A 21,377-nucleotide genomic window follows, 5' to 3' on the forward strand; every position below is an offset into this window, starting at 1 on the left:
AGTGAGTCGTGCATTTCATTTCGCCCTCCCTAGCACTTTACTTTCCGTGAGACTCATACGCGACTGTGTCTTTATCAACTGTCTTTATGAGCGACTCGGTCTTTATCAGCGACTCTGTCTTTGCTTATTATCTCTATAGACAAGTACACCGTAACGGATATTACGAACGGTCTCGCAAGAGTAGTTCGAGTTGTGGGGCCGTGCGTGCCTGTCTCATCGTTCGACTGAGCTTGTGATTGCGCACAACAATTATTCCGTTCTCGCTTTTTCTCCTGATGGCCCGGAGCCTCTTTTATATCTATGAAGGCTGTTCCTTCATTTGTTACGTGCTCAGTACTGCCAACTGTGATATGTGGAGGGTTTGGTTGCCGGCTGCGACCCTATATTCCCCCCCCCCTTCCTTCCAAGCCTATCTTGCGTCTTCTCTAAGTGGTTGGGAGAAAGTTAGGTTTACTCTATATAAAAACAAGCTAATATTGCAAAATAAATGCAGTATTTCGTCCTCTAAAAGGACGATTTCTTTTGTTTAAACACCAAGAACGAGTTTAAAACTGCACAAATCAGCCTATGACTTGAACGATGGATCGATGTTTGATACGGTAGTTCCCTAGACCACTGATAGGTGATGATTATGATGACCATAATGATGATGATTACGGTAGTTCCACACTTCAAGCAAAAAGCTGTGTTTTCGATTCGGAATTGCGATTCGCGCCGCCTGCCACTTAGACGGCCAAATAAGGCAAAAAGAAACATGCTGCCGGGATTTGAACTGGTGCATTTCATTGAATCTGCGCGAAGATTTAGTTCACTGCACCACGAAGACACCGGTGTTTTGCGGGAATAACCTGCATGCTACATTAAGACCCACCCTTTGTGTCACATCTCTCTCTTTTCTAGCGGATTTCAAGGATTCCTGTCTGGTTCACTGAACGTTTCTTGAACAACAAACACGCCCCGCCATAGCAGATTTCCAGCATCAGCATTGTTTAGGCTGCGACTGCGATTTCACCCTGCGGCAGTAGCGCTAGCCGTGCTTGTTTTACTATTTACGCTAAAACCTTTGGTCGATATTGATTTCTTATTACCTAATTATTCTTCCGTAGCGCCTCTTCTGCTCTCAAATGGGATCCTATTTTCTAAAAGGACATGAATATGAAGTTTTCAACTCCGTTAAATGAATTGACGTTCTCCACTACCTCTGTATGCGCATGCGCTTTCAGGCGCCGCCATTACTTTTGGTGGCTCGCTCTTATCGTAGATACGGCTTCTGACGGATGCCGTAGAGACGCCGGGCCCAATGCTAACTTAATACTGAATGGCATTCGGGAATCCCTGAACAAGCGTGAAGTCATCGGAAGGCTTTTCACTGACATTAAAAAACCTGCTGAGCTTCGCGAGCAGCGCACTCAAAGAGCGACCTCTCCGCATGAAGTTAATAAGGCGAAGCGTGGTGTGTGTGCAAGGCGTGCGTCTTAGCTATCGTTATGGACGTGCACCATGATAAGCATAAGCAACATCGTACAGCAGCGTCACCGGCCTCCATGGCTGTAAGAGCCACCAACTGTGCTTTTCCTATTCTCCAGCTATGGGCACTTTTCTGGGCCTGGGAAAGGTTTAAAGCCCTAAGCCCAAAGGTCCGAAGGTCCAATGCGAACAACGGGAGCGTCATAGGCCGAAATACGGATCGCATTGCCGCTATTGTTGACTTGTATGAACTTCATGAACATTACTATATGTTTTGCGCACTCTAAAAGCTAACAGAACCGAGCCGCTTTCATTGCGGCACAAATGTTGTCAGTGCGCAGTTTTTGCTTCTCGATCGATTCCCGATGACATATCGGCTGATCAGTGTTGTCGGATTCTTCAGTCAATGAGCCAGTCACACAAAGCGGACTTCAATCGGTCGACGTGCTCATGTCGCCATTGGCGTCATGTGGCAACGCACGATCGTACTCGACCCAGAGTCACGTCTGGCTGTGGACAAGGTGGTCTGCTTACGCGTTTTAACGAGAAGCGTGGTAATAGGCTGAAAAAGATAAACATGAACGAACACGGTAACCTTACCCATGCTGCGGGAAGTGCTAATTTACCAAAGACGCCGCCACGACCCGTCAAAACTGTGCAAACAGCGCTTCTCTTCGCCGGACGGGAGAAAAACGTCACCCAATTGCAAGATTTCTGCTTCGTGACAAGCATGGGCGAATCGATGACGTACACGCGGGGAGATGGCTGAGCCCAGACACGCGCTGGACAGGGTGAGTGCGCGGCAACCAACTTCACAACGAACGTGTGAGCTTTCCACTGCACGTACAAATACTATGCTTGCCACATATGATGTTGACCACCAAACCTAACGATTGCGGTAGTTCATGTAGTGCGCTCATAATGCCTTTCAGGGCCCCTTTATTATCGTGAGTGCTGATGTTACAGCGAAGCTGCTTGGCGTTCCCCAATCGTAACGGTAAGCTTCATACAACTGTTCAAAGCCATCACATTGATTTGCACAATCTAAGACAGGGTGAGCGGCTTTCAGACCATTCCACAAACGACCTCCAAGCGCACATGTGTATAGTCAGATTCATACACTGCGGGCAGCGCTGACAAGCGAAAAAAGCGGGTGGTGTTGAAGACCAGGAAGCAGACGCGGTTAAACGAGCACTGGTTTATTATGACCTTCGTGCGGGGGATTAGGTCGACGAAGAAGATGTCACGAGCCTGGCTGCTCATGCTGCTGCTGGTGGGCTTATTCCTTCTTTCTCGTCTTCTTTCCAACCCGATCAGATTTCGTAACAAGCTCCGGGACAACGAAATAATACGGATCTGGTTAAATAATTTTAATTTCTCTGATCCGGAATGAGCTCCTTGAGAATTAGTCGGGATGGCATAGCCATATCTGGGGACTACAAATGGTTCCGCCAGGCGTGCACACTTCACGTGAACGAACTTTTCCATTTCTTCCAGGAAAAGTTGTGATTCTTCAACGTTTGTTGATGGGCGCGTTTCTGCTTAACAAGTGCGGTATCTCCAATGGTCGAGAGGAACTGAAAACTTCATTTTAGTCATATGGGTGGCAGGCCACTCACTTGTGCAGGTGTTTACGCATACGCAATCTGTTCCATCCTCTACTCAATCAATGTCCTCGATGTTTCCATTGTGCACAAATGGTTTCTGTTGACGAAACTTTAAGCGCTAAAGCTCAGCATAAAAATATCGGGGGAAGCAGTTGGGTAATGGGCAAATAAACCCCTTTAGATTCGGCAAGCACGCCCCTTTCGATAAAGTTCCTAAGCTAAAGCAGCCCTTGTCCTTAGCATTCCTTCCTCGTTGCTGTTTGGCGTCCAAACGTTGCACCTTTGTCGTCGATATGTTGTTCGTGTTCAAAATGGCTGATGTTGTTGATGTCTTCGACGTGACCGGGCTTATGACGACTCGGTCGCCTATGCAATTCAACAAGGTTACATTCACTGCTTTTAAACGTGATTGCAGTGAAGGGTGTTAAGCCCTCCTCATCTCCTTCGGAATGTTTTAGATGGTCTCGGAGTCTTAGGCGGTCGAGCTCCCGAAATGATTTCGGCATGGAAACGCGCTCTTCATTTGCGACGTGCAAGATTGTCACCGCTGCAAATCCCATGTTTGGCGAGTTAAACGTCGCGTCTCCTTGCAGTGGCCATGTCTCTGATGTCACTGCGATGTCTCTGATTTATCCGTAGAGCTGGACACAGTCGTCAGTATTTCTGTTGGGCGTTTTTGGGTGGAATCGCACAAGGAAGTAACATGACGTCCATTGCAATGCCGATATGAAAGCTTTCTTGTATTCTTGCAATCCTTGGCGCGGTGAAAGAGCCTGGCGCAGAGAAAGCAACATCCCCGTTTTAGCAATTTGGCTTTGTTTTCTTCTAACAGAAGTTCAGCCGGGCAGTCATCTGTGCAGTGTTCGTTAGATTCACAAAAAAGACATCTATGGCGGCATATATTGATCGTTAGCGTGGAAGAAGAACCTTGAATATTGCCCTTGACTTCGTTTCGGGTTGGTTCTATTTTGGCAGATGTGTCTGATCCAGTCATCACTGAAGTCATCTCCCTACTTCGTATTTCAAACTTCGTATTTCAAGGTTCAATTGGTCAAGTAGCGTTGAGACTTCGTCAGGCCGTTCCACTCAGGGTCTTCATGTTGACGTTTCCTTTAATGTTAGCTGGTTGAACTTGAGGACGATTTCAAAGGGCATCTCCTGCAATACCGCCGTCTTCAACATTACCCCGTACGACTGTATGTGTACACCATGATTCTCCAGCCATCTAACGTTAGTCTGTATCCGTCCATGAAGCGTCTGGAGGCCGTTCAAGTCGTCGCAGGAGGTCACTTTAGGGAGGTTCAGCGATTTCTCATGTGTTCGTTGACTAACACAGTTGCGTTTCCAAGACGCTCCTGTAGCAGTTCGGTGGCTATGGGGTAGCTTTTGTTGGTTGTTGGTAAGCCGCTGATGACGCCTTACGTTACCCCCTTAGAATAACTCCGCAGATACCTGAGCTTATCAATGTCGGCTAGCGATGAGTTCTTATGTATTGTCGACTCGTACAGGTCCCAAAATAAAGGCCACTGAATGAATTTTCCATCGAAAGGCTGTATCTCCAGCTTTGGTAGTCGAACCTGAACTCTTCCGTGGGATGGAGCGACCTCATGTCTTGCACTAGTCGCAGAAGGGCACGTGGCCGCAATTTGTCTTCCCGAGCGATAGATCATGCGATCGATTGAGTCCTGGTAGACTTCTACTGTGGCACATTCCTCATCTAGTTCCTCATCTGTCACATGCTGCTCTATCTCTTGGTCCAAGTCGGTTAAAGCAGTCTTTCTGTTTGAGCATATTGAGGTACGCAGACGCGGGTAAAGAATCACCGGTTCATTATGAACTTTGAGTGGGTGAATCGGTGAAGGAACATGTCACGAGCTTCGCTGCCCGTGCTGCTGCTGCTGCTGCTGCTGCTTCTGGGCTCATTCCTTCTGCCTCGTCTTCTTTCCAACCACATCACATTTTGTGACAGCGGGATTAGCTGCTTCCTGCCATGAAGAAAGCAGAGTACAAGGCTCCTTCAAGAAATCAACTTCCATATGCTGTGGACTCAGTAATTATAAAAACGCTTTTGCAGTGTTATTTAAACGGACAAAGTTAAGCTATGTTTTATGCAGAATTCAGCGTTTGTTGCAGGAGGAACTTGGAGATTGGTGCAATGTGTTCTAGCAGAATGTTGCGAAACGAGCGCGTCTGAACGCTCAGCAGGCGACGCGAACAGGTTCGCCACTCCTCCTTTTACTCTCAGCCATGTAAACACTATTCCCCTGCGCACGTAGTTGAGCCACGACGTGAGGCGGAGTGAAAAGATTTATTTTTGTAGCGAAAGTTACACTACGCTACCTCGGGCGCTCTTCGCGGGGTGGCAAAACCACACCCCTGTCCGCTAGCGCCCGGCACGGAGCTGCGGCCCGATGCCGGAGATGGCCCGATAAGCGGCAGGAGAGTGATATGCATATTATTGGGTGAAAGCAGCGGGAACACGAACAAAGACACAGGATGTGGCACGCAAGGACATCCCCTGGTGTAAAACCTAAAGTTTAATATCAGGAGTCTTCAAGCATCCCGAAAATAGTACAGCAACCTTTTTCAGTAGAATACATCGTCCCTCATTCAAAATATCCATGTTTATGATGTCGTCACCTACATTGCTGCCTTTTTAAATGCAGAGCATTTCAGTAACTCACGATGTCACCCGTGTTGGCATCCGCAGTCCGCGTCCGCGTCGCTCCCCCTACACTATATAAAAAAATAATACTTGCCGGCGCCAGGTTTCGATCCTACGACTCTGCGGGCGGAACGCAAGGTGCACGGTACTCTACCAACTGAGCCACAAAGCCGACACAGAGCGGAAGGTTACGAACGTGCCTTGTATCCTTGACTCATTCAACCGTCGGCCAGAGGTGCGCCCTCTCCCGCACGTCCTCCTCGCCTTCTCTCCGCTCGCAACGCCCTGTCTCGCAGCGTTCGGTTCGGGCGCACAACAGGTGGGGACGTGCGCAACACCCTCTCTCGCCGCGTTAGGTTCGCGCGCAAGAACAGGTGGGGCGCTCGCATCGCGCTCTCTCGCCGCGGTCGGTTCGCGCTTAAACCCCATATGTCGTTCGCGCGCGCTGCGGTCGCTAACATCTGTGGCGTGATCGTGACGTCAGCATCACGCGTTCGCGTGGTGGCAATTTCGGCGCTATAACACTCTCTCGCGAGGGGCATTGGATTGGATTCGATTGGATTGGCTTGGATTGGCTTGGATTTGGATTGGATTGGATTAAAGTGGATTGTGTTGGATTGTGTTGCGTCATAGCCGCTCCCCGTTGCGTCATAGCCGCGGCAGGGGGTTCACGGCACGTTTCACCATCGACTTCATCGACAATGTCTACGCTGGAAGACAACAATTACAACAACAACAACCAATACGTAATCCATACGACTTGCAGGCGCGCCCCCCCCCCCCCCGCAGAAATGCTCTGCATTTGATCGTGCCCCTCGCGAGGGGGATGTTTTTTCTGTCACTTGAATAGGCATTAAAATATTTATCTTAGACCCCTGTGCTTCCTGTTCAAATCTGAGCTTGCCTTTCATCTGTCACAGAAGTGGCGCTGCAAATGCAACTCATTCTCTTCTCTTTTTCATTCATGCTTTTGACAGCTCCTGTACCTCCTCGAAATCTCGACATTCAGCTTGAACTCTGAGGTGTTTCCCCTGGTCTAACGTCGCTGGCATACAGTCTTGTGTAGAATTGTTGCGCTAACCTTATTATATCGTCCAAGTTGTGAGTTATGTTACCCCGCTAGTCACTGAGTGCGTACACCCTTTTTTTGCCGATGGCTAGCTTTCTCCTACTTCTTTTCATGTTTCTCCTTATTTGAATTGTTTCCCCGAAGCCTGCCACATGATATGCACGAATGTCGCTTGTTTTACTTCTGTTAATTATTTTCGACCGCTCGGCTAATTTAATATCTGCCGTACTTGACACTTTCATATTCTTACGTTTACCATTAGTTACTCTGTTGTATTAGTTTTTTAGCTTGTTACCTACCGATTGATTCTCCCACATCTGCTGCTGATTCACTGATTGCCGATGTTAGGCTGTCCTTTAGCCGATGCACACTGACTACTTCTGCCCATCTAGATACGGGAATTTGTTTTGAAGAGATGTTTTAAACTCCTGCGACCTGGCTCTTACTGACACTATTCGGGTTTATTAATTTTCACGAGTTTCGTTGTTTCTCTTCTAAAAGTCAGCCTTTGCTTTGATCTACCCATCTTGTGATCGCAGCTCCCACTCTTACAGAGCAGATCTACGTCTTGTGCAATACCTGGGTTGTGCTAAAAATGAAGTAAATTTCTTCGTTTGTGGTACCATCGGCACTTTTCCATATCCATTCCCTATACTCTGGTTTGGAATATAATATGTTTATGAACGTCATGGTATTTCTGTCTGCCAATACCACCAGTATATCTCCTTGACTGTTGCAATGGTCTATTCCGAAGTTTCCCACAAACCTTTCTCACAGTTGCTCCTTACCGAACTTTAATTCTCGCATCAAAATCATGAACGGTGTTGTTGCCTTCTCCATAGCTGATTCGGCATCCTCTTAAAACCTGTCGGCGCCTTCATCATTACAGCTTGTCGTTGGAGCACCTCTTTTGTATCTTTTTCTTTGTTTAAATTCGCGCTGGTTTCTTCCAAGAACAGGTCTTTCCAACTCGCCCAGCTTGCAACTTTTCTCGCGAGAGATAAGCGGGTAGGTAGCGGAGACATTCGCGAGACCGGCGTCGCCACCTGGAGGAGCTCCCGGCACCGACCAGGGGCCTGATGGCGGGGAGACATAGCGGCAGTGAAGAGATAGGTGTGAGTATAGAGTTTCATACTAATATATACTAGAGGGAAATCTGGCGCTACATTCGCGGGCCACCGTTGGCGGCGCCGTTGCAGCTAGCGACGTCCCTCGCCTCCTTGGCTCGGTTAGCCACATGGCTTCTTTTTCGCCTTGAAGCCAAAATCAATAAAGACGGGTAACATTGTTTTCTTGTTTATCTTGGATGAAGATTATAAATAATCCTTGACAAATACATCTTTCTGGAGGTTTATTTTATAATAATAAAACAAATTTGATGAATCTGATGCAGTAATATTATTGCATTTTTGCAGCCAGAAGCAACTTTTCATCCTGTTCGTGGTCCACGCCAAGGACAAGTGGAACGTGCCTGCCCGGTACATGATGGAACGCTCGCTGAAGCGCGTCTCCCCTAGACTGCGGCGCCAGATTTCCCTCTAGTGTATATTAGTATGAAACTCTATGGGCGTGAGGGAAAACAGACGTGCGCGCAACCCATGTCGCCACCTCGCGGAGGAATGTAAGGAGGCCGCCGCAGCGATAAGCGCGCGCCACAAAGGAAGGCGAGGAGGCCAACCGCAGCGCAGAGCTGTGCGGTGGAGAAAGGCGAACATTCAGCTGTGGTCGCTTGTACTGAGGCGATGCTTAAAAACGCCGCCAAGCGAAAAAAGATGATGAATAAGCAGTGTATTCATCGCAAACATGTCTGTATGCCATTGCGATACCACACCTAGACCACACCTCGACAATAGGCCGAGGCAGTGCAGTAAAGCTTTCGCTATAAACTAGGCTTAACTAAAACTAATCCACAGCCTTTTTTTTGCAGCGGACTACTTTCGTAGCTTCCACGGCGTTTCAGTTCTTTGCGCTTCCACTCCGCGTCGCTAGGCTATGCCCTCTCCACATCCCCCAGCCCGTCTTACCATGCCTCATCCCATGAAAGCCTCGACCAAGAACGGCTTCGGGGTTAAAGCATGCAGACACAACGCACTAAAATGCGTGCCGTTATTGCGGAGGGATGCGAGCTCTAATTAGTATACCCAGCGCATTTCAAGATGAATGAGTACCAACTAGCCCCCAACAATGCCCTTTTGAACTGACTACCACCCTCCAATGCATCCAAGTCCTCATGCTTGATTGCTCCCTCACCAAGTCAGTCCTACGTATCCTCACGCCACACGATACCGCAACCGCACCTAAAATCTGCTTCTTCGAACCGACCCCCTGTCCCTCAAACCAACCATCTGTGTGTTTTAGGCCGGCACTGCTGCCCCTCATAAAAGAATAAGTAGTCCGAACCGCTCATATTATCCTCCAGGTGGCTAATCGCCCGCACGGCTTTGGAGAGCCAGAGCGCATCAGTCTTCCCCAAACAATCCTCATCAGTCAATTAACACCACAGTTCTTTAAGGGAGGAGCTATTAGTAGAAATTAAGAAGAAATGGACGTGGGCAGGACATGTTGGTCATTAAGGGTAAGAGTGGAACCCTAGACAAGGCAAGCGTTGCAGGGGGCGGCAGAAAGTTAGATGGGCAGATGTGATCGAGAACTTTGTGGGGATAAATTGGTCGCAGTTAGCGCAGGACCGGGATAATTGGAGAATAACGGGAGATGCTTTTGCACTACAGTGGGCACAGATAGACTGGTATTGATGACTTCTTTAACCACGCTCACAAAGACCCAGCGCTCAGAAATCAATGCCCTCATACCTAAAGCCTACGGCCACGCCTTTCTCTTACCGTCAATCGCTATGGGACTCCACAGCACTACACAGGAACTCAACCAAAATCACTCCTCCTCACAATCTTCCCTCTCTCTTGTACCTACACGGTGTTACGAATCAGCCCGCCGCGGTGCTTTTTGCAATACTCCTCGGCTGTGCGGCGAAGCCTCCACTACGTGCGCCTTTCAAGCAGGCCTCCCTGTCGGTGACTCGCACTTGCAGCCGACGATTAAAAAAACCTGCGACATGTCTGGATCTCTGGCGCATCGCTATCGGCGTGATTTAAACCGGCGTCGGCAGACGAGGCAGGCTTCAACTTGTCCGAAGGACGCGGAAGGCACTACGGGGACCTCCTCTCACCCCTCTCTCGGACTCAGCGTGCGCCGCTACTACCAACCGCTCACGAAATCTGGAAGGAGTGTTGTGTGTGTCTGTGTCGTTTGTGTCGTGTGCACAATCTAGAGGGAACGCCAGTTTTACCGTTAGCGCTTTGGGTATAAATATGACCATCCAAGCGCTGTAGTTCATTCTTGCTTGAGCAGTGAATCAATGCTGTCACTCTGTTCTAGTCCAGCACTATAACCTCGCCCGTTAGGGCATTGCTCTTCTCTGTCGTCGGCCCATCTCTCGCCATGCAGTAAACAAGTTACGTTTGCCTTCGGCTTCTGGGCTCCTTCGAGGCAGCAACATTGACTGGCCGCTCGCTTCACCACGCTACCACCCGTATGTCGGAGGCGACGGAGCTCGGCGCGGGTACGCCTTACCGTACGCAACAAGGGACACAATCTCCTGGCTTTCTTCCACATCGACCCTATTTACTTGCCCTTCCCCCACTGCCTAAAGCTCCTCACCGACTACTGCTACTCATCTCCTACCTGCCGCTATCCGGCTACTGCTACTCACCTCCTACCTACCCCCCTTCACTACCAGCTACGTGGACTTCGCCAAGTACCCGCAAAACATCTCAGAATTCCTTTTTCATGGCCTACCCCCCGAATGAAAAAAAGAATGAGCTGGGAGCAATACCCGGTACAGCAACCATCTGGGAGGTATGCAGGGAAATAAAAATAAACAGGTGTAATAACCCAAGCACACTCTTCGCTCAAAAGAGAACTACTGTAATGGAAAAACAGGAAGCACAGGGGTCTAAGATAAAGATTTTAATGCCTATTGAAGTGACAGAAAAAACATCCCCCTCGCGAGGGGTACGATCAAATGCAGAGCATTTCTGCGGGGGGGCGCGCCTGCAAGTCGTATGGATTACGTATTGGTTGTTGTTGTTGAATTGTTGTCTGCCAGCGTAGACATTGTCGATGAAGTCGATGGTGAAACGTGCCGTGAACCCCCTGCCGCGGCTATGACGCAACGTGGAGCGGCTATGATGCAACGTGGCGCGCCTATGACGCAACACAGTCCAACACAATCCACTTTAATCCAATCCAATCCAAATCCAAGCCAATCCAATCGAATCCAATCCAATGCCCCTCGCGAGAGAGTGTTATAGCGCCGAAATCGCCACCACGCGAACGCGTGATGCTGACGTCACGATCACGCCACAGATTTTAGCGACCGCAGCGCGCGCGAACGACATATGTGGTTTAAGCACGAACCGACCGCGGCGAGAGAGCGCGATGCGAGCGCCCCACCTGTTCTTGCGCGCGAACCTAACGCGGCGAGAGAGGGTGTTGCGCACGTCCCCACCTGTTGTGCGCCCGAACCGAACGCGGCGAGAGAGGGCGTTGCGAGCGGAGAGAAGGCTAGGAGGACGCGGGGGAGAGGGCGCACCTCTGGCCGACGGTTGAATGAGTCAAGGATATACGGCACGTTCGTAACCTTCCGTTCTGTGTCGGCTTTGTGGCTCCCTCCCAAGTACTGACCGAGCCCAAATTGCCGTTTATGCAATCAACCTGAAACCATTGATCATTGTTTTGTTTTGTGCCGGGATGCGGTGTTTTTCTGGGATGTGTTGCAACGAACTCTTAAAAAGGACATAGACATTACCCCTTATACAATTCGGTTCTTGCCTTTTAGAGATGTTACTGGAGTGCCCTATGATATATTTGTTGTGATCGGATTGTATAGCTTGTGGAAGTGCCGCATGACGGAAAGGCACGCGGAACCCCCTCGCCCAACGAAGTCCATTTTTTGGGAGCAAACTGCGTTGGTGCGGAGCATTTATGCGGCGCAAAGTGACCCACCAGAATGGCTGCATCTGTTGGACGCGTGCGTCTGCCTGCCAGAGTTTTAACGAACGGCTAATTTTAGCTGCTGTGATATGCATCTTCTTGGATGACTCATAACTTTTGTAGGCTGTATTAAGGGTAGTTTTCCATGCTGTAAAGAAAAAAAAAAAGTCGGCTTTGTGGCTCAGTTGGTAGAGTACCGTGCGCCTCGCGTTCCGCCCGCAGACTCGTAGGATCGAAACCTGGCGCCGGCAAGTATTATTTTTTTTTATAGTGTAGGGGGAGCGATGCGGACGCGGACTACGGACGCCAACGCGGGTGACATCGTGAGTTACTGAAATTAATTGATTGATTGATTGTAGGGTTTAACGCGCCGACGCAACGCAGGCGATGAGGCGCGCCGTAGATGAGGGCTCCGGATTAATTTTGACCACCTGGGGATCTTTATCGTGCGCCGAAATCTCGTACACACGGGCGTTTTTGCTTTTCGCCTCCATCAGAAAAGCGGCCGCCGCGGCCGGGAATCGAACCCGCGACCTCGTGCTCAGCAGCGCAACGCCTTAGCCACTGAGCCACCGCGGCGGTTGAGTTACTGAAATGCTCTGCATTTAATAAATACCAAACGTATTGGTTTGCCTTAGTGCAGCTTACTAAAATCCACTTAGTCACGCATGTCCACAAGCGAAAAAAACGCCAACTAATAGCTACACCACATCACAATACCGTAGAGCCACTCACCAGAGCCCGACAGTGGTCACCGATCCTACCATGCCCACAGGGAACACGTAATAAAAGTTTTGAAGGGTGACCACTTCCAAGCACGGCCCTGCCCCCTCCGCCCCGACCCCTGCCACATCCCCTCAGGCGGCAGAGGAAACCGTAATCACTCTCGGCATGGCTCAATAACACCAACCCAGCGTGGTCCTTTCCGAAGCTGAACGCGACTTACCTAAATATCTCCACAAGCTGTCACATCCTCCTCCAACACCACCCCCAGGAGGCTGTGGAGCTACTGTTTCTTTAGATACTAGCCATAGGATCCCCGTCCAACTATATATATACACCGACATTACACTCCACCGCTCCCTGAGCAGCTAGTCCCCACCGCCTCCCATGCCACACTAAATAACCAAAGGGTGCCAGCATGTGGCGCAAAGGGTGCCAGCGCTTCCCCTTCACTTCACAATCCTACAACCCTCCCTGTTTGCCTCGCCCAACTGCCTGTACTGCAGGACACTGGACACGCACTTTCATGGCCCCTGCCAGCACCCGAAGATTCCTAAATCAACTCTTCCCACCCGCTTACCTCGAAGCATCATCTCGGAGCTCCACGGTATCGAAACATGTGCTAGTCCCCTACCGAGGTCCACACGTCTCCTGGTCGCGGTGGCCCGTGGAGCACCGCCACCATCTCCTGAGGGGCAGCTTTTTTTAATAAATTTTGTTTCTCTCTCTCCGCTTGGTTCGCTTCAAGCCTTAAAATGCAAGGACATTTATTGTGTGGACAATATTTTTATTCTAGCATCCGGTAGATGCACTTCTAGAGCGGTACAAATTATACCTGTATATGTTTATTTATGTTTTGATATTGTTGCCTGCCCGCTCATAGTTGTCTGATCTTGCGTTGTGAGGGAAGCCCGTATTTGCACCGGTGCCCTAGTTTCGGTAAAAAAAACTTGTTGCTTAGTTGTCCCCGTCATAGACTGTTCTTATTTAATTTAAAAGGCTTTTGATTTAAATCTACGTTTCTCATACCGAGAGCACTGTAGCTGAATGTGTCAAAAGAAAACGGCGTGGCATTCTATTTCGCCGGTGCTCTGCTCTCCACGAAACTTCTCGGACTTCTTCTCAGACGCTTGTGTTCTGTTTGCCTCCGCTGTGCGAAACAAATGCCGAACTAAACTTTATTCCTTCGAGAACGTCCGTCGTCCATGGATGAGCGACAATATAAACTTAGCCAACAGTTACTTGCGGCATGTTCTTGTTTGGTTTCCCAACAGCTCTTTTTGGGAGGGAGGACGGGAGCTGAGGAACCTCTTTGTAGAAGATATTTAAATATACGTTTTTACTGGGTAATATATTCTTATAACTGTCAGTTGGCGTTGCGAAATAAGGAGGCAACCTCAGTACCAGTACAAGTAAATATTTTGGATCCAAAGTGCAGTTTTACCAGTTTTACTCATAAGCAAACACTTCGACAGCTCGCATTATGCATCACGACGTAGCCTGGCACGAAGTACTGAGAAATATCGATATGTCTCGTCAACCAATATACTCACGAAGGCCAGCGATTCCGTTGAGATAATCGGCAGGTGCGCGAAGGGTCGTGAAAGCCGTGCGCAGCATCGCAACAAAAAATTAATTGAGGGTGCTGCGTCGCTGAATAGACACAAAAGGCTACGGCTGGGCGAAGTGCCTTACATTAGGAAAATATTTTTTTGTAGGTTCTTTTTGCAGCCATGTAGTGAGCAGACCGCGTGTAAACATTTTCAAGATACTGAAAGTTTAGTATTTATTGCTTAAATTGAGAAATAAAGCAGGGAATGCGACAAATCGTTTATCAGTATTGCACCACGGGCAACGAGTGGATTTTTTTATGCAGTGGATGTATACCTGCGTTAAATGAACTACAGCTGGTTGTTCTATGCAGCTCGTCTGATTATTTTCGACGTATGGTATCAGATCATAAATTTGCTAATGAAATATTTCTATCCGTCGCGCTGTGGTGTGTGACTTTAGAAAGAGCCTATATTTAGTTGTCTTCAAGCAAGAGAAGGTGATGATCTTTAAGAAGAGGCGCGTCAAGAATTCAGAAATCACTTCAGAAAGAAAGCGCCGTTTAACACTTAAAGAACATTAAGTATGATTATTTGCAGCGTTATGCAGTCATGAAACACCACTTTACGATACAGAATCGCTCACAGGTCTTCCTTTGCGGAGAAGCAGAGGGGCATCGACAGCTTCTGTAGGAAGTGTAGAGTGCCCATGGAAGCCGAACCATTTCACGTGTGTTATGTTTGCCTGAGCTTTTACACAGTATTGGCCGCGAGGCCCACCACTGGAGAGGCCGGCGCTGCGATCGTTTTGACGTCACTTGTAGGATCACCGTTCCTATCTTGCTGCGTAGTTGGCTTGCAGCGCGTGACACTTTGCTTAGGAAGCGCGTTCTAATAATATTTTCGTGTTAATTTCCTTCGTTTGAAGTTAATTCTCAGTCCGTCAAGCGCAGCTCGACCTAATGGTGACTGTATAACCGTATCAACTGTGGTAGATTATCCGCAAACACCATGAGCGTGGTGGTGTATTACGCATGCGACCGAAGCGTAAGCAGCGGCTTGTTTCCCCGATCAACAATGTGGACTAAGTCAAACCCGGCTATAACGAACCCGGATATAGCGAATTATGGTATATATCGAACAAAAATAATTCAGCTACGGAAATACATGGGAAACATATTCCATATAACGAAGTTCACATCCGATATATCGAACTCTGGGCGCCTAGAATGGCCGCCAGAATGCGTGATCTCGGAGCGGCGATTCAGATGTGGTTTGGCCGCGACCACGAAGCAAGAGCCGCGACTGAGACATTGCACCTCGCACGGAGCGACGTGACGCCCAATACTTTCCGTAACTGTTGGCGACGCGCGGGACTCGCGACGGAACCCGCCCTGTCAGCGAGTCCGGACCAAGACAGCAGCGTCGGTGAACTGTGGGAAGAGGTCGCCAGCGTTCCCGATGACGTCACGAGTGCAATCCGTCCGACGCTTATAATGAAGCGCTTTCGGCAGTCGATGTGCTCCGCCAATGCTTCTTAGATTTTTGAGGATGCGGACTCGAACTGGTGCAAACAATGTTTCGTACAGAGAATGCTATGCTAGTTGAAGCCACCAAAACGAAAGTGAAAACAAATATCACCGCTTTTTTTGTAACCTGGGCAGTTAAGGCGGAAAGTAGCTTTATTACTTGCAATAAATGGATTATTTTGGTATTGTAATGGCTACTGCACTGTGTTCGTTTCTGCATACGCGGATGGCGGAGTTGGTGAGGGGGGAGGCGGGGGCTCCCGCGGATTGCGAACTTGTAACAATCAGCTCGTTATAGGCGGGTTCGGGTATACAGTCGAACACGGATATATCGAACTCCAAGGGGATCGGGAAAAAATTCGATATATCGATAATTCGATATATAAAATACGCCTATCTGAAGATTATCTGACAAATCCGCACATCACTGAGAGTTTTCTGAAGTCGTGGAAAACGGTAGTTTACAGTTTTAACCCTCAAATCACGGAAACTCCGAACCGCAGCATGATGACCACCGCACTTTATTTATCACTGAAATGTCTTTGAGGTTCGCTTGTTTTTTCTTCTGTGTCATAAAGGTTGCCAAATTGTCTTCAAGATTACAAACACGCACAAATGATAAAATCAACGCTGTACACTGCGCCACAACAGAGGCGAATAACGCTGACGGAACCTCGGCTGCAGTAGGCGGTCGGGAACGTTGTCAGGCACTGAGTGCCGTTATCTTCAGTATCCGAACCGAACACCTCCCCCATCTGGAGGCGTGCAACGAAGTCGCTTTGCACCCGACACGCTCCTGAATAGCCGGGGCGGGTTGTGCTGCATTCGCCTTTGCGTAAACGTTGATGCGTGCATCGCCCTCAAAACTGCTGCGAGGAATTCCGAACGCCTTTTCAACCAACATCATTTCAGCAGCCTGCGCCCGACGAATTCCCGCCTTCGTTGCTCCGGAATGAATGCCTTGGACAAAACAAACATACAACGCCGCATCGGTCCCCCTGCACGAGCCACCAAACAGCTCAATCACAGAAAAAGAGTGCCTCCGGTGAATTTCTGTTGTTCCTTTATGTCCTTTCGCCCCAACCACTATCCGCGTATTACTATATGGAGCTGCCCCTCGTGCTAGCGTGAAAACAGTTGTTGAAGGCCATCGAAGCGACATAATTCCGCGGACGCCGCCTCTGTCTCACCAAGCCAGGCAGCTCCTGTGATGAGTCAACATTATCACCAACTCCACCCCATCAGAGGAAGCAAACTTTCAGGGGCCCCTTCGGCGCGGAATTCGATATATCGAATTTGCCCGTGATCAGGAGTTCGATACACGCGCACAACAGTCCTATACTTTTGCATGGAATTTTCAAGGGGATGTTTGCACTGTTCGATATAGACAATAATTCGATATATCCGTGCTCGATATATCCGTGTTCAACTGTATCGAACTATTGGATATATCGAACTAATTAAGGTGCATATTGCAGTTCGCTATAAATGGGTTTGACTACGACGATCACCGACTGAAGTTTCTAGATTTCCCTTGTTTGCAAGAATTGTATAAAGCAGGAACTCGTGAAGCGTTAACTGCTCGCAGAAGCACACGCACCCGCCGTGCCTGCCCGCACAGCCGACGATGCGGCTCGAATCGACGCAGGTCGCGAAAGCAACAACTTGTCGCCGCTTTTTAAAATATCACAAGTCGTGTAAAAGAAGCTCCAGATTGGTGAAAGTGGATGTTAGTGTGATGAAAAATTCTGATAGGTAGTGTCATCAGGTGTGGTTTTCAAAGCGATGCTCAAATATCTGCGGCGATTTACGCCGACCGGCCACAGAGGTGAGACCCGGCAGCGCCGGCCCGCTCACGAACGGTGCGGCGAGCGGCTGAAGGATGGCTATCCTTGCGCGCAAGAATCGGCCGAGGCCGTGCAGGTATCTTGATCGTCGATCGCTTCAGCGGAAGTCACCGCGCTAACAGAGTTGCCAGTGCGGTGAAACTTTATTCTGTTAGGGACTGTCACTCGCAACTCTAACGGCGATGAAATATCTGCTGCGACGCCAAGCCTAAAGTTGCCAACATCCGATTAGGTGCATCCAAAGCCGGCTGTGAGCTGTTGGCGAAGGCCCTCCCGTCACGCACTCGCGTGTTGCGTTTGGGTTCCTCTGACTTCTTGGGGGCCCCCAACGCTCAGTTCTCCTATTCTAAATATCCCCATTACCCGAAATCATTAACGACGTGTTTCGCCTCGTACGCAGCCTCGCCTTCTGTGAGCAGTCGTGAGTTTCGACATTGATGCTTGAGAAATGCCGGCTTACTGTAAACATGCAAAACCCGCAGCAATTAAAATTACCACGCCGAGCACCTAATGAAAACTAAATATAGCCTTGTCCGAACCCGCTCGAAGGCGTTAAAAACTCGCGTTAATACCGTTCATACATTGCGGACAAAAAAAAAAAAGTCGCGAAAAGTATACATCAGCCGTGCAGAGTACAGGCTACGGCAGTGATCGTTAATCGAATCCGGGCATGAGTATAAAAACATCGTAGGGGAAATAGGCACTGATTAAGCATAACTGCCGATCATAACAATACTTTTAAGCATGTGCGGCGAAGCAATCTGATCACTGTTCTCGCGTCATTCATTTGCCAGGCACTGCGGGCATTGCGTGCGGTGAGATCATAAGTGAGCGACGAGTTTCCGTCGCTGTTACAAGGTGTTTGCTTGCACACACATGTCCCGTCACAAGTATTTCATAATGAATTTACAGCGTAGTTTTCTCGGCATCAGTTGCATCCTCCTTGGCGTTAGCTGGCTGCGTATGTAAGAGCTGTGGGTCGCGATGGTAGCAACTACCTAAACGCGGCGGTGTCGCCGGGAACAAGCGAGTCGCTGATTGCTTGTCCGAATTATTTGGTTTACAGACTACGTTTGTGGTAATTTGCATCAAATCCACAAGGAGCGGGCGAGACGGTGGCCATAACAAAAAAACACGCTTCCGCATATGCACGGGAAATGTGTTGTAGCAGACGACAACACGATTCGGCGTCTTACAAGTGACGTCACTCGTAGGTGGCGCCACGGTATGTCCTCGAGGCCAATATAAAAATGCATGCAGCCATGCGAAATGAAGCTTGGAGGGGTAGCAAGCTGCATCATTCCAGATGTTAGTAGAAAAATAACTAGAATATGAAAAGGCAGTAGAAATGCTGAAGGGTGACGCTAAACGTGGTAGCTTTGGACAATAACATTTGGGAATACTGTAATACTTATAGCATTCGCTATTGTACTATTCGATATTAAACGAATACTACATAGACAATGCTTGCGGGGAACGAGATGTTTTTGTCACTCCGTTTTGGCTAGCTTTCGCTAGCGAAAGCTGTTACCGGACGCATTCCACACGCGCTAGTTGAGCGTGTCCGGTCCGCCGGCTGCGGTGGACGTGGTCGGTGAGTGGACACTTGCACCCTGAAGAAATTTGTGCGCTGCGGCTACTGCCAACAGTTCAGGAAGTACATCGTGAATCGAAGAGAAACACAGGCTCTTTTTTTACTTAGAGACAAGCTGGGCGCGGGCATCTGTCAAGTCCCGTCTGTCCCGTGTTGACGGAGCGGCAATCCCGCAGCAACTTGGTGGCCTCTTTCTGGTCCTGTACTTTGCTCGTGAGGAGATTCACATCCATCTCTAGAAACGTGTTTGATGGCGCCCTCTGGTTGTTAAGTGGCCTATAAATAGTCTGCATGATCTTTATTGAGCGTGCGTGACACAAACTCTGCGCCTGATATTTAACCTTGTCGACTCGCGCCTTATTTTCTCTCTGTGAAGGGAACCACCAATCTCAAAATTTGCATGACACGTATGCTCTGCGCGAAGAGAGAGGGAATAATATTTTATGAATAGGAAGTGGTGGGCTTGTATTTAAGCTTTAAGGAAGCATCTTCATCCCAAGGTGCCTTGATTACAGCGGCAGTCGACAGTGCCTTGGACCATCTGATGTTGGTCTCTCAGGCCGCTGTTCGCCAAGACTCTCCCAGAATCTGGGTTGTAAAAAAGGTGCGGGTTCGGGTAAATCCGCGCCGATTGGTCACACCCGCCCACCATAAGTCGCAGCGTGCTAAGCCCTTCGCGAAACCGGCAATAGGACGTTTTAACTTTAATACTGTGAAGATGGATGGGAAGTGGAATGTATTTGTTTGGAGAGCGCGTAAAGATAGTAAGTGTACTTAAGGTAGATATTTGTTTTAAAGGGTGCAAGTGACTTACGCAGGATTCTGTATTGCTGTGTGGTGTCACTAAGAGGTCAATGGCTGCATGCGCTGTGGGTCGGCCACGCTGCTCTGGGCGCCCACTTGGTAGTTCAAATCTCGAGGCATGGCGTCAGCCACCTCGTTTCCAGGGATGCTGTGATGTGTCACAGCTCATACAATTGTTACTGGCTACCTCGGGCAATTGTTGGATGATTAATATTATTGTTGTGTGCAGGCATCCTCCTGTGAAATTCTGACAACCCTGCTGCAAGTCGGTGACAATGACCAATGAGCTTGTGCAACGGCGAGGATCAGGGTGAGTGCCTGCGCTTGTGTAATATTGTCGCCGGCAAGAAAAAGGCTGCAGTTCTGTTCCTTTTTGACAACTATGGGGAATGCCTTTGCGGACCTACACGGAAAAGACATCGTGTCCGTCTATGCTGTTGTTGGTTGGTTACGATAGATCCTGTGTATGGCTTGTGCTCTTGCTTCCCTCCTGTCGTCGTTGTGCAGGGCGTGCCTAATACCGGCAAGGGGTGCACCATGATGTAGTTGCGGTCCATGCGGGGAAGTTTCTGTTGAGTAGGGTGAGCGGTCGAGCGGAGCCGAGAGTCCCAGGCTTAAGAAGATCGTGTCCCGTTTGAGTAGCCGCAAGAATCTCTGTTTGCTCTTGAACTGGGCGGTATCAAAACCTAAACAGACAAGGGAACAGCCCACAATGACGTACCGATCCGCGAACTATCAAGTGTGTGCTGTTCGCTTGTCTCTCTAAATTCTTATTACAGCGCGGTTCAAGATTATGTATAACCAACTAGCCCCCGCTTTTTCAATGCCTTTGTCTTTGATTGGGGAGACAAGCCTCGATTAACTCATCAGCAGTGCGTGTATTCCGGGCCAAAAAAATCTCTGGAGGTGAAAATTGGGCATAGGTGTGCCCCATTGTATGCCTTGCTGAATATCGTATTGACTTATATGTCCCATTGATGTTGAGCAAAGCGTAAGTTAACATTTATGTGATCCTCGATACGAAGGGGGCCTGAAAGAGGCGAAAGAAGTCTACCCTCTCGTGACACGTGTTTTCGCGGCCATCCGGCATGTCACGTGAGTCACCTGGTCGGTCACTTTATTGAGTGAGGAATAGGACTTGTTTGGCAGAAGGTCATGCCGATAAATCTTATATACGGGGTGAAGCGATGGTGTGCCCACCTAGCATTTGATTCCGTAAATCACCGTATATTATTGAAAAAGTTAGACAGCTATGGAATAAGGGGAAATGCGCATAGCCTCATTGAAAGTTATCTTAATAATCGTAAAAAGTATGTAATGCTCGGTGAATATGCATCACAATATCAAAATATCACGAAAGGTGTCCCACAAGGTTCCATTTTAGGACCTCTCCTTTTTTTACTATATATAAATGACATATGCAATATACCGCAAACGCAAGATATTATACTATATGCCGACGACACTAACGTGTTTTTTACTGGTGATAACATGCGAGATCTTGAAATAGTA

Source organism: Haemaphysalis longicornis, unplaced genomic scaffold (genome assembly GCF_048455015.1).
Source record: "Haemaphysalis longicornis isolate Haplotype H1 unplaced genomic scaffold, Haemaphysalis longicornis Haplotype H1 scaffold_41, whole genome shotgun sequence".
Lineage (NCBI taxonomy): Eukaryota > Metazoa > Arthropoda > Arachnida > Ixodida > Ixodidae > Haemaphysalis > Haemaphysalis longicornis.